General features: G+C 35.7%; 1 protein-coding gene and 1 pseudogene across 5 annotated transcripts in view; both read left to right on the top strand.

Annotated features, from left to right (window-relative positions):
- The window catches only part of LOC129720664 (insulin-like growth factor-binding protein complex acid labile subunit), a 615650-nt gene that overhangs the window by 281245 nt on the left and 320197 nt on the right, over positions 1-14208 (top strand). The window lies entirely within an intron of this gene.
- LOC129726266 (U4 spliceosomal RNA) lies at positions 8240-8398 on the top strand (annotated as a pseudogene).

The raw sequence follows: 14208 nt of genomic DNA, 5'->3' as shown, positions 1-14208 counted from the left end.
GAAAGTGTAAGGGGATTTAGCGAAGCTTTCCTTATTATCCGTTTTGAAGGAAGTTGGTTTAAGTGAATTTCCGTTAGTTCTTTTCTCTGTTTGAAGAGAAATCGAAACCTCCGACTGTTTTTATTTAAATAAAAATCGAATCAAACAGCAACACACTTACCAGCGGACATATTTATCTTTTAAAGTTAAGGGTCATCCGAGTTGTGATGAGAATGTGTTATTTGTGGAACAACTCTCGACCATTGTAATCGGTTTATATTTTTAGAATCCGACAAAACTTGACCTAAATCGTACGTTCGCAGAGGGAAAGATACATTCCCACCACCACTCTGGCAAACTGGCGATAAGTGGAAGCTTTTAGCGCTCTAAGTGCCACCGTTGCTATCGGTAGAAATGCAATCTAGGGAAACATATATCACGGGTTGGAAATATCAATGCAGCAGTGCCGTGCCGCGGAATCCGAAAGAGAATGTGTAGCAATCAATTAAGGGAGTTTTTTTGTGTCCGTGTCCAGTCGGATAAACTGTAGGCTCCGAGTAAAAATTGTATTTCAATTACATTTCGTGTCATTTCGATTTGAAGAACGACGAACACTATAAAAAGAAATAGGAACAATTTGACCTTAAATTAAACATTAAAATTTATGCGTTAATAAAAGAATTTTAAAGATAAATTTTCGAAAAATAAAACAACGTATCAAATCAATGTGCCAATGTAATTAATCCACTCGCACTCGAAACATGTCGAGTTTACCAGTGCCACGAACCGGCTGATTCTAATAACAGTCGAGAGTTCAAACAGTCAACAGATCGATATTATTTGTTTCAATTAACTTTAATAGTTCCTATTCAGCGAAACTCATTCAATCACATATTTTCTGTTTACGCACTTTTCTGATGTCGAAGTACGGGCGGGTAGCAAAAAATATGTTGCTAAAGTTGACGATGATAATTCCATTTGCGATCGAATCTCACGTCCTCTGGATGATTACTGTAACTCAGTCATTTTCAAACATGGTGCCAAAACAGGAAAAATAAAAACTTTTTGGTATAATAATCAAAAGTTCGCAGCTATTGATTTCGATCATTCCTTTGAAGAAAAGCTCCACATTTTTCGCTTGTTCGCCAGTGCATTCCGCACGCCAGGCTGCGAAAAATTTCCGACCTTGGGCTATCGGAATTTTCGTACGCGGGTACACTAGTTTCCGAATGTGGGCTCAGCATGCATTTTTTTGTTTCGCTCGCGATTCGGTTTTGTTTGTGCCTTTCTCGCATGCATGTTTGGCTCCGAGCGAGGATCAAAAGGTCATCATCGAATGGGTTTGTGCGAGAGAAAAAAAACACTCCGCTTTAGATGTGGAATAAAGCGTGAATTTAAACAGATGAATTGCAAACCAAAAACCGTGTGAGACTGAACCAAATAGAAGGGTGTTTGACAACAGCGTGGGATATGACAGGACAAACAAACACCAACAGAATAGCTTTTGGTCCGATTATAAATCCACGGGGACGTCCAGCTGGACGAGAGAAAATTGATGGAAAAACTAATGGAGGTGCTACGTTTAGGAATTTGCTAAAAAAAGAACAGACATTAAACGTCAAAGTTTTTTTCCCTCCTACGCTGACAATTTGGTGCCAGCCATCCAACCATTCGTTTTGGGCCTGTTTCGGTAATCAGTGGCATGTCTGGAAAGTTTGTGTTTTAGATCGTTTTGAGCACCAAACTTCAGAAAAAACCGGTGATGGTTGATTTTTTCTGTTTGTTTTGGCGCCAGTATTAAACGGACACTTTCCTCTTTAAAAAGCGTTGAAATGAAACAAAGAGCATTTTGTCACTTTTAGTAGGACAATGGTTAGACGGTTCAATGAGCTTGGCAAATATGCTTATTGTTTGCTGTCGGTCAAGAAAATGCAATTGAATGCAACCATTGAGACATAAACCAGTTCTAAAACGTCAGGTAAATATGCTTTTATATCATAGTGTTCCGCACCATTAGGTTTCCTCTATTCGAAATGATCAATTTGATTTGTACGAAATGAACTCCATTGATGACGATGACCGGAAAAAGTTGATTGTTAGTATGTTACATATTGATACCATCTTCTGCTGAACCAGCAGAGAAAAATCTTCAAGTAAACTGAGTGGAGAGAATGCAAATTGAACCTATGCACAGGATGCAACACTTTAGAGTGGGCTGAACCATCGACACAGTGGGACCGATTCAGAAAACAGAGTATAAATAAAATCATTATTGAGTTTTTCTAAAAATGTTCCCTTTAAAATGCTATCATCTCAGTTGATCTTGAGGTACGATGCCGGCCTAACAAGCCAGTCGTTGTATGTTCGAGTCCCGACTCGGGAGAGACTGTTAGCGTTAGTAGGATTGTACCTGTTGGGCTAGCAATTGTCCTGGACTGTGAAGTCTTAGAATAATAAAACAGAAGGTCGAATTTCGAATCGGAATGTAGCACCAAGGCTTTGTTTTGCTAAATGCTTTACTCTGTATAGAGCATTTCCACAAAAAATGTCCCAGTCTTAAAAGTTTTTTTATTGTCATTTTTGATTTGGCTGAAACTTTAATAGATGTAATTTTGAGCTATTGATTTAATTTTTTGGAACACGACTAATTTTTGACAAGCTATTTAAAAATGCTATTTTGGGAAGGTATTGATGGTTACAGATATTTTTAGTGCCAAAACGATTTGTTTGTTTGATCGGTATGACGTATCCGGCAATGCTGTAGATAATAATTTTGTCCTTCGAAAAAAATCTGGAAAACATTATTTATTCAAAAAAAAGTTCAAAATGAAGATTAAAAATTAATTATCTAAAAAGGCTAACTTTGTAAAAATCTTGTTTTTTTATAAAAACTACAAAAGATTACCTAAACAATGAAACCGGTCCGATCATGGAGAAATCAGAAAAAAGTCATAATATCTTGAAATTTTTTTTTCTTTTATTTTTTTTACGCGGGCCGTTTTTATTTATTTTTTTTTTTTTTGAAGAACAAATTTGTATTTTACAACTTTGCCGAAGACATTATGCCAATTAAACAAACTTTCTTCATAAATAAAAATTATTTTAAAGTGTCAAAAATGGTCAGTTGAATTGTTTTTTGTGGAATTGCTTTGTATTACTTAACCCTCTAGTGCCCAGTGCCGTCAGTTAAACCTCTGAAATTCTTCAATCAATACTTGAAAAAAGTTTTTAAAATTTCATAGTGATATTTTCGAAGTCCGTCTGAAAGTTAACTTGGTCACTAGAGGGTTAAGCTATACGGACACTACAGGAAGTAAGCAAAATAAAAATGTTCAGAGCATGGTATCAAAAGAAGCATACATTCTAAAAACTGTTCGAGCTTGCTTATGATTCGAAGCAATTTGTGATAATATCAGCAAAGAACAGTTTTTTTTGTCGTTTAACTTTTGATTTCTTAATTCTTAACTGCTTAAATTTTTAGCTTTAGGCTGATAGCTTCAAACTTAAAACCCCTGATCTTTGACTTTTGACTTTTACTTTTTGACTTTTGTGGGCTGTTTAATGTCGATAAAATTTGACCTGCATATTCGCAAATATTCTAATTAGCTCTTTTAAATGCAATTTGCACTATTCAACATGGTCTTTTGACCGCAGTTTTGAAGCGAGATGAACTTGTTTCTGTTTTTATCAAAAGTTACTGATGTGCTTTCGGAAAGGATCCGAAATTACGGAAGTTTTAGAAAAAATAATTTTACGCAATCAAGCAAAAGTGGGTTTCCCACGAACACTCCTTTTGTTTGCTTATGAAATTCGTCTTAAAAAACTACGTAGATTGATTTAGGGTAATAAATCACGTTAAACAATCAAGCGGAGATGAAATTTATTTTTGTTCAACGATGAAATATTGTAGATTAGTTTTCTTCATATTTTATCAAGTAAAATAATTTATTATTTTCATACAAGACATTTTGTCAAACTAGAATATTAAGAATACAATTCTCGAATCAAGTATTGTAATTTTTATTTCGTTGACTGCTTCAACAATTGGTAACTCTTGTTATCAAATTTTGGTCACTCTATTATAAATTTTGTACCGATTTCTAGTCACTTTTTTCATCAATTCAGTTACGAAAATCACTATTTTATAATATCGTAGACCGTGAAAAGTTTAAAAATCAGTTAAAAATATTGTTAAAATAAATTCAAACGCGATCAATAACAAAACAAAAGTGAAAAAAAAAACAATATTGACAACAGAAAAAAAAATGCACAAGGAAGACCATCTGGTAAAACAATAACGAAAAACATTATTGCTTAGAAATGACGGAAGTCCCTGATCCGTTATAGAAAAATTATATAAAAAATGACAGTGATACGAAAACGAATACAAAGTGCTAGTTAAAAAATTTAAAAAAAAATTCAAAAGTCCACCAAAAGTTGGGAAAACAAGTTGCAAAAAATAATACCTTGTGTTGTGTAAAAACAAAAAAAAAAAAGGGAAAAAAATTACTTAAAAGCGGTTCATGTTCCACAAGTGCAAACACAAAACGAAAATAAAAAAGAAACATTTTAGAACTGACCCAACTAACGCTGCAACCGCCCAATATTAGCAAAAGAATAAAATCGAATAGCTGGGTGAAACAAGCACTTGAATGACTATCAGTCCTACAGTTCCACAAGAAAGTAGCATAGGCTCTTTATTTTTTCTTCTCTATATAGACGACATTAGTTGAATCTACCAACCCTCCCAGCTGGTCTCGAGGAACGTTGCTGGCCTAACAAACCAGTCGTTGTAGGCTCGAGTCCCGGTTCGGGAGAGACTGTTAGTGTCAGTAGGATCGTAGCGCTAACCCCGCAATTGTGCTGTAAACTTAACAGTTGGCTGCGAAGTCTGTGTATAATAAACAGAAGGTAGAGTTCCGATACGGAATGTAGCACCAAGGCTTTGCTTTACAGCACTTTGTTGATTGTATAGAACATTCGTATTGCAAGTTATCGAATAGAATTGCAACATTACGCATAATTTGTACAATTCACGAATATACTTTCGTACGGACGTGGATAAAAACGAACAAAAAAAATGGGAGAACGAGAATTTACTTGAACGAAATTTTTGTGTTTTGTTATTTTTGGTTTCGTATAATGTACATTGCCTCCACAGTTATGGGTCAGCTACAACTAAGGGTCACTTTTACGCAAATGCTTCTATCCTCATGAAACTGAACAATTTTCATTAGCAGTGGTATTTTTTGTAACTCACTTGTAACCTCTTTTATACGATTTTTTTCGGTGTTGGGTATTTTCGTCACTGCGATCAATTTTTTGATATTTTAATATTTTAATTTTTATACGATTAAAATGATTTAAATTGTAGTAATGTTACATTTTGCGGTGCACAATTGTGGGTCAGTCCGTATTTCGGCTATTTTTATTTCTTTTACAAGATAATGCATCAAGACTGAATAAAATAACTTATTATCAAGCTTTTACAACAATTAAATAACTTGCGTAATGTTTTTTGACGATTTTATAGACTTAATGATTCTGAATACCAAAAGTGACCCATAATTGTGTCTTTTGCTATACAAGTAATATTTTTCTTCTCAACCGATTTACGCACATCAGCTGCAGTGAAACTAACTGTTGATCGAAAGTACACAAGAACACAGAGATAGATAGTAAAACATTCGTAGTTGATAACTTTTTCGTTTTTATATCTATTTTTGAACATTCAGACAACACGTTGACTGACCCATAATTGTAGAGGGACTGTATATGTTATTGCGTAAGCTTACTAATTTTTCTTACTATTTACATTATGTAGCGTTTGTTTTTACGAGTGATTGCGTTCATTTTTGAAACCTTTTGTTACGTATACAAATAGAAATCTGAAACAATTTTGACAGTTCTGACGAAAGTACCATCATATTTATTACGCATAGGTTTCGTTGCAAAAAAAATGTATGTAAAACAAACGTTTGCGTGGAATAAACTAAAATATATTTTCGGTGTATAAAATATATAAAAATATTTCAAATTGGTATAGGATATTCCATATTTATGCTTGATAACACTACATTACTGGACCGTAAATTATCCAATTCAAACCTTGACTCCAAAAGAAAAAAAAAATAATCAAAAGCAAACTGAAGATATCTTGTCTACATTTCTTAAAGAAGATCACAACTGCCATTATCTTGCGTTTTGTCGAAAGATATTGTCGTTAACCAACTTTCTGTGAAAAATTATTGACAAGCATTAAAAATTTAGATGCCTTAAAATGTCCTGGCCGAAGCCCTTTCAATGTTTTAAAAAATTCGCAGACGAACTCGCTATTTCATTGTTTTGGCGTTTCGGCACGCCGCATTGGAATTCGGAACCTTCCCAAAAACATGGAAAAATTCATTTCTTGTGCGTATTTTTAACAGGCGCTTCATTCATTCTCTTGATTGTTGCTCACTTTTCCGTCTCTACTTGTGGGTTGATAGAGGGTTTTAGCTTCCTTCCCCTGCTGATTTTGACGCAGAACTACGTCTCTCAGAAAGTTCGGCTACATAGGGGAATAACTGAAAATGAAAAACAGATAAGGGGAAAAATATGTCCAATTTCAAATACCTATATGTCGGGTAGTTTTCAATAGATTTCCTTCGTTCTTGCAGCAACCGACTGGAAAATTATCTATGCATCCGCCTTTGCAGAAAATTGTAATTTCATTATTCGAACTAAAAATGTTCATGCCTTGTTAAACAGCGAATTTCGACCGTTGATTGGTCGCTTGATGCTTGCTTTCCCTAACACTGTCGTCAGATTCATATACCTAGTAAACCGGAAATGCACTTTTTGGGTTACGTAAGAGCTTGCTTTTGCTCAAACCAATCCGTTTACTAGTCGATGGCCACTAGGAAAATTTTTTTTTGATGCCAAATGAATTAAAAACGCATGAAACGTCGAGAATTGGTGTCACCTGAAAAAATTTTTCTTTGCAAAAATTTACTCTGGGACTCATTTTTCACAATATTATGAACCACCCTATGCCGAATAAATGACCCACCCTAATGAAACATAATGCATTCGATGCTAGTTATTGTGTATATCATTACACAAGCTACTTAGAGAGACTAGTGATCAATTTCAAAAGATAAATTCTAAACATTTTGAACTCCGCCTTCCACAATTGAAAAAACGACGCCTTCCACAATTGAAAGTCCCAGAGAGTAAATTTTAGCAAAAAAAAATTTTTTCAGATGACACCAATTCTCGACGTTTCATGCGTTTTTAAGTCATTTGGCATCAAAAAAAATTTCGAAAACCGAAATTTCACGTACCCCCTCCCCCCTTGGGTGATTTTTCGGTTTTCAAAAAGCCAAACTTCAATCGCTTTGCGCCACCCCATTTTAAGTCCGATTGAGCTGAAATTTTGCACGGGGTGTTTTTTCGAGCAAAAAATACCTCTTGGTCTAGATTTGAGGGATAAATTTGACTCTATGTATAATAAAAAATATTTAATTTTATATAAAAATATTCAATTTTATATGTTTGAGAGAATAAAGTGAAAAATTTGAGTGAAATAAGTAAAGATTTGATCTGCTGGTATTTATTCTAAACTAGAGATAAAAACTTTTTAAAGTTTCAAAAGTTATGAATTTTCAAAAAATGAAATATATTGCACAAAATCGATTCTTATGGTCCCTGCTTCGGAACTGGTCAACCAAAGTGCTTCACTTGTGCTCAAAAATTGCATGGATTGATCTCTTTCGAAAATAATCAAACCAATATTTTTTGTTAGTTGACTAGCTCCGAATGACTATTAAGACCATTAAGACGACTTTATTTTAAACATTATTTTCAAAAGTTCATAACTTTCGAACAAGTTGATCAACTTTTGATCTTTTTGAATCAAATTAAAGGGTATTATTTCAAGTTTAGATAAAAAACACGGACGAATCAATTCTGTGTGCCGCTAAATGAAAAATATTCAAAATTAGTTTTATTTTCGTCATGTTTTCAAATTGAATTCACTCAAATAAAAAATAATTTATTCTAAAATATTTTTTATATATAGAGTCAAATAATCCCTTTCAGTTGAGATCAAGAGATATTTCTTTTGTTTACTCCAAAAAGAACGGAAAACAAGTGAAAAAGGCATATGTTTTGATTGAAAACATCAATAACTTCGAGTAGAACTGCGAATTGCTTGTCTCAAAAAATCCAATACAATTTTATTCGGTTATTTTCAAAGAGAGAGAGTGGATTTTTTCACAGCCTTGCGCAGTGGCGATATCGTAATCAATGAGGTACAACTGGGGTGCGATTATTGCTAGTTGAAAACTTAAAACGTTTCTCTATAAAGTTACCTAAAATTAACATAGCTGTAGAATTGTAGAGTAGTTTTTTTCCCTATCTACAAGAATAGATAAATTAGTTACTTTATTTAATCGGAAATTCTGGTCACCCTTATTCTTGATATTTTTATTAATAATCGATCCTATACAAACTTTGTGGAAGAGAGTTTTTACCTAGAGTAATCCTATCGAGCTCTACATCCAAATTTCTCCCCTAAATTCGGTTTCTGGACCATTGAGTCTTCTTAGCAAAGTTAAATTTTCATTCACCTTTTTTTACCTATTCTTACAAGCGAGACTGTAAAACGGTTGACATAATGCTGTCTTTCGAATCTGACAATTGTGGTCTCCAGTGAAGTTGTTCAGGTGGTTCAGGGCTCGTGTCGGTGGACAATATGATTCCTAATTCAGCCGCGATGCGGTGCTAGTGTGCATGCAGTTTAAAGTATTTTGAACCTTATTTATTTCGTGAATTCTACCATTTAGAAATATACGTCTTCATCAAATTTCAGCTCATGAATATAGCCACTAAAAGAATTGCGGTCTTCAGGAAAGTTGTTCAGAAAGTCAAAGACTTCTGTTTTGACTAATAGTTTAGTTAGGAACTCTACCACAACGTGGATCTAGCATTTTCGGTATTTTCTTCTTACTTCATATGTTGGGTTCAACCGCCTAGAAAGCTGCGGTCCTCAGCAAAGTATTTCAGGAGGTAAGGGGCTTTTGGTTTAGATAGTGTGTGTTGAGTTCTAAGTGTTATGAATTATTAGTTTCTCTCGAAAACCTAACTACTTGAAGAGTTTCAGTGTTCAGCAATTCATTGATTTGAATTTCTCGGAGGGATTACGTAAAGACCTGATATCAAAGTCACTGGATTGGAATCAAGTGTGGGGACTGAGCTAGCCACTGCATGTTTATCGGTTTATTACGTACAAATATTCCACGTGGAGGGAAAATCCTGCTCTAAGCTATCCATGAACCAAAAACTGTTGACCTTCTGAACAAGTTTCCTGACTACAACTTTGTAAGTTGTAGGAATCGTGGGATAAGCTGCGACCAGCACAAAATGAACGATTTAAGGTTATTTTTTCTTCAAGCTTGAAATTAAACACCATTCTTCACACCATTCTTTAAACACCATTCTTCAGAGAACGCTTCGAAGTCAAACGATTCGTTGGCGATTCGATTCGTCGCGGAGCGATGTGGTGGTGCTCTATTGCCATAGAGAAATAAAACTGTGCGAACAACTCTTCGGTGTGGAAATGTTCGAGCTCACCTTTACTCGCTCACTGCAAAGCTTACATAAGCACTGACATGGATTCACAGCCAGTCGCTCCACTGCCACTAATTTACTTTGTCTTACTTCGTACATCAGTGACAGTATGTCAAAACGTGCCCAGACCGATGTCATTTCCACCGAATTGACACCTTCGATAAACTAAACCATCATATAGCTGTCGCAAAATTTGACAAGCTTGGGATCAACGAAAATCTTTATCTAGTCGCGGTCTAATTAGGGTCGTCGTTTTATTACGGATAGACAATCCTCTTGTTTCGGCGTTGCATCAGGAATACCGCATGGAAGTCACCTGGGACCGCCTATTTTTCTGCTCTGTTTTAATGACGTGAATCTAGTTATTAAAGGACCATTCTTACACGTAAACGTGGATGTTATTTCATCCTAATGCTCGATTATTTCATTATTGCGGAAAAAAACAGACTATACATTTCAAAAACACTTTGCTAGAAACAAAAATCGAGCACGTAAACAAATTCAAAACATGGGAGTCTTTTAGGATTTCCAGCTCACTTTCTAGCCCCACATAGAGTTTCGGGATCAATCTTCAGGACAGCTAAAGCATTTACGAATATTTACTACCTCAAATCGTTGTATTGCGCATTATGACGCTTTATATTAGAGTGCGGCTTTGTTGTCTGGACCCTTTATTACAACAATGGCGTGGAAAGAATAAAGGCAGTTCAACAGCGTTTTTTGAGGTTTGCTCTTCGTAAACTGTCATGGACGGAACGCTTCCGTCTACCAAGCTATGATAGTCACTGCTTGTTGGAGCCTCTGTCCGCCCGTAGAGACTCAGCCAGGAAATTGTTGACCATACCACAGACCTTTTGTAAAGCCGCGTAGGCTCTCTTGGAGCAGGTGAATTTAAACGTGCCCTGCGAAACAGTTCGATGCTACGACTGCCTGCTCAACAAACTTACTACAACATTTATGACGCTTTAGTTGATATCCGCTCTATTTGATTTTAATTTATCTCACATACTTCTTCGTCGGCTATATCGTTTATTTTTTCAAGATCTGACTAGTTCAGATATAAAATTGTTGTATTTCTGCTCCGTTATGTGTATTGACACTCGAAAGATATTTTTATTGTTAGCTTTAAGTTACACTATTAGGGTATCTGCTAAATAGTGAATAGACCAAATAATTGAATAAATTTGAGATTTGATCTGAAATTTGTAAAATAGGTCCAGCCCAACTTGACTGACTAGACAAAATAAGTAAGATTCGATAATGATTTGTCATCAGTTTTGAATGCGACATCAGATGTGCCTCAGGGCTCTAATCCTGGTCCCCTACCGTTTGTTTTCTTTGTAAAACCTTTTAAGGGGGGACCCTACTCTGGAAAGTCGAAAAATAATAAATTTTAGTATTTTTTTTCGGATGCTTAGAGTAGAGTGATGTGTTGGGATATTGTGGCTATTGATTAAGGTATATTTGAAGATATATTTTGCACGTTCTGGATACAAATATAGTGAGGCTTACGCTGTAAGCAGCGTTTCTCTCGAAACCATGTTTTTTCAACTGGTGGTAAATTTTTCTCAGCATCTACTGAACCGATTTTGCTGAATTTTTTTTTCTAACATGTAAAAATGGATTATCTAACTTGTTACGTAGCCGTTTTTTGATAACTGAGTTTTTCAATGTTTTATGATTTTTTAAATAGTAATTTTTCATGAAAAAAAAAACAATTTTTTTACTAAAATGGCCGCCATTTTGGCAATTTTTGGAATTTTCAAAAACGGCTACGTAACAAGATAGATAATATGTTTCTATATACTGAAAAAAAATTTCAGCCCGATCGGTCTACTAGAACCTGAGAAAAACTTACCACCAGTTAGGTACTGATTTAGAGAGAGCATCCACGTTCCCAGCTGCCAACAGTGTAATACTCACTATATTTACATTCACGACATGGAAAATATATCTTCAAATATACCTTAATCAATAGACAAAATAGCCAAACACTTCACTTTACTCTAGACAGCCAAAAAAAAAATGAAAATTCATGATTTTTCGACCTTCTAGAGTAGGGTCCCCCCTTAATGTAAATAAATACAATTCTATTTTTTAATAATCAATTAAGCGTGATCGAACTCAGAAAATAAACTCCAAAAAAGTAAGTTTCATGCGACTAAACTAAATAACATTATAATACTTTTTCTCTTTACATTTTACAGTTTTCTCCAAAAGTGAAATTTTTTTTTGAGATTTTTTCGTTGATTTAATTTGTTTTGTTTAATTGTTGTTTAATTTGAGTTTTTGGAAGCTTGTTACGTTGTTTATGGCAAATACAGGTTTTAAAATTATGAATTTCATATGATAAAAGTACGAAATTTTTATTGATTATTATTTTCGTTATATTTAATCATTTCATCTTGAATATAGTAAGCAAACATTTAAAAAAAGGTTTAACAAAGACACCAGTGAGAATAATTTTCCCTCGTTTTTGAGTCCATCCTACTGTGCATCATTCGGTAACATCCAGCAACTCGCCGGCAGCAGCTTATGAACTGTATTTATTATCGCGTAAAGGAATTTTTTTTTACTCGAATTTATTCTCCATAATGCCCAAGCGCACACCGGGAAAATATGATGCTGTTTTGCATGGAGTTTTCCCACATCGACGGCGAGGCGCATGTGTATACAATATAGCGATCGTTTTTTCACTGCACACAACATATTGGCTGGAAAACCGAGCATAATACCAACTTGCAACGTTTGATGCATTTTATAATGCATGGTTGTTGTTGTTGTTGCTGCTGCTGCTGCTGCTGCTGCAACTGTTTGCTCTCCGCACACGGTACAGCGAAAGTAGGGCAGCTTTATTTGAATGTGTTTTCATCAAACTTTGCTCATTTGGAAATGTCCCCCAGAATAAGTTCATCGTGTCTTGCTGCTTTTGTAGCAAGATGTTGTTTCACAGTTAAATCAGTCATCATTTGTCGCTGGAAGTGAGAACAATGTGTGACTTTTCGCAAAGGTGGATTTGAAGAGATGTGTTATTTTTTGTTCTGAGGGAGGAGTGGGCAGACAGAAGTATTTTCAAGCTCGAAATCTTCTCTCACGTTAGATTGGCACTTGTTCCGAGAATCACTAGGAAAAATCTCTCATGTAGGTTTACTTATCGTCATTTTCTGTTTGTTATTTTGCCAAATCGAATTTGCTGCTCTTGTGAATTCTACAGAACACAGCCAGCTGATAGGATTGATGATTTCCGAGAAAAGAATTTACCGACTTCCGGTAATAGCTGGTTGTTTTCATTCCATTTATCTTCCAAACCATTTTTTAATTCGTAGAAACAGGCACATTTTCTGTCTGCATTAAAAACATTAATTCATCCATCGTTGGATATTGGATGCATTTAATCCTTTTCATGATTAATTTACTAAATCCTCATTGATAATGGCCATTTATTTACCATAGACCTCGCAATTGTTAAACTCCCTCCCTTACAGAAAAAAATAAATCCCCCGATCGCGTTGCGGCCATGGTCGTCAATGGTGTACGCCACCGGCAGCTGTTATCGGATCAGAATTTCAGCACATGCGAATTGAACAGCGGTGGTGGCGGCCGCGTTTGTCCCTCGGTATTAATCTTCAGTGTCAATTTTATCAGACTGGACAAAAACCTGACACCATATGGTGCACCATGGCACCATACCATTTCTTACTCGACCCGTTACACTGGTGCTGCGCGTCCCGTGACATCGACCCATTTCCCACCAGAACGAAAAACAAAAACCGATCAATTGATTAAAGTTAGCCGAACGATCTGAGTGTGAGCATTCCTGCACAGACGGCATCCGGAATTCCCAATAATGGGAGTACGTATTGCATTCCCACGGTGTATAATCAATGCAGCAAACCAAAATGACCCAATTACAATCACGGCTTGATCCCTTGACCCTGCCGCTTGGTAGACTGCTAGGGAAACGTAGAAGCGCTAGCTGCGGTACCTCGGTGCGGTTATATTTAATACCAGCCCCGAATCATTTTATCAATCTTTTACGAGCCGTTTGTTGTCGCTGCACCGGCAGGCCTGCCGGCGATTTTATTTTATTTTTTCGCATTTTTCGTTCCACATTACTCCATCAGCTCAGCCTATTTGCTCGCGCGAGAAAAATAATTAAAAGCGAGAAGCAAAAACCGCACGCAAGAACATCGCGATTGATTCCATCGGGTGCAATTAATTATTGATAATGGGTGCTAGCGGTATTTTCGATTAATACTACTCGCAGCTAGCAGCACAGAGTAGAGTAGAGCTTGTGCGTGTGGAGATGCAGGATTGCATTTTTTTAAATCGTTTAATGGACACTTTTCAGTTCGGTGGTTTATGTTGATTTTACCATTTTGAAATTGAATGCTTGATTTCAATATTTAATGCGTGAAAAGCGTCCCGAGGGGGAGAGGACGTGGGAGTATCGCAATCAATCGTCACGCCCCATGTGTTTTGCGGGTGGATATCTGATATCGAAATTAAATGGGAATGAGTGAAATAAATAGAAGTTATGATAGGATAGATAAAAGGTAACAATAAAACAATATCTTCTCGCCTAGAAAAATTAAACGAATAAGTTAAAAGAAGTAT

The sequence above is a fragment of the Wyeomyia smithii genome, chromosome 2 (genome assembly GCF_029784165.1).
Source record: "Wyeomyia smithii strain HCP4-BCI-WySm-NY-G18 chromosome 2, ASM2978416v1, whole genome shotgun sequence".
In the NCBI taxonomy this organism is placed as follows: Eukaryota; Metazoa; Arthropoda; class Insecta; order Diptera; family Culicidae; genus Wyeomyia; species Wyeomyia smithii.
The sequence above is the reverse complement of the archived record's forward strand: the minus strand, read 5'-3'. Positions and strand labels throughout refer to the sequence as shown.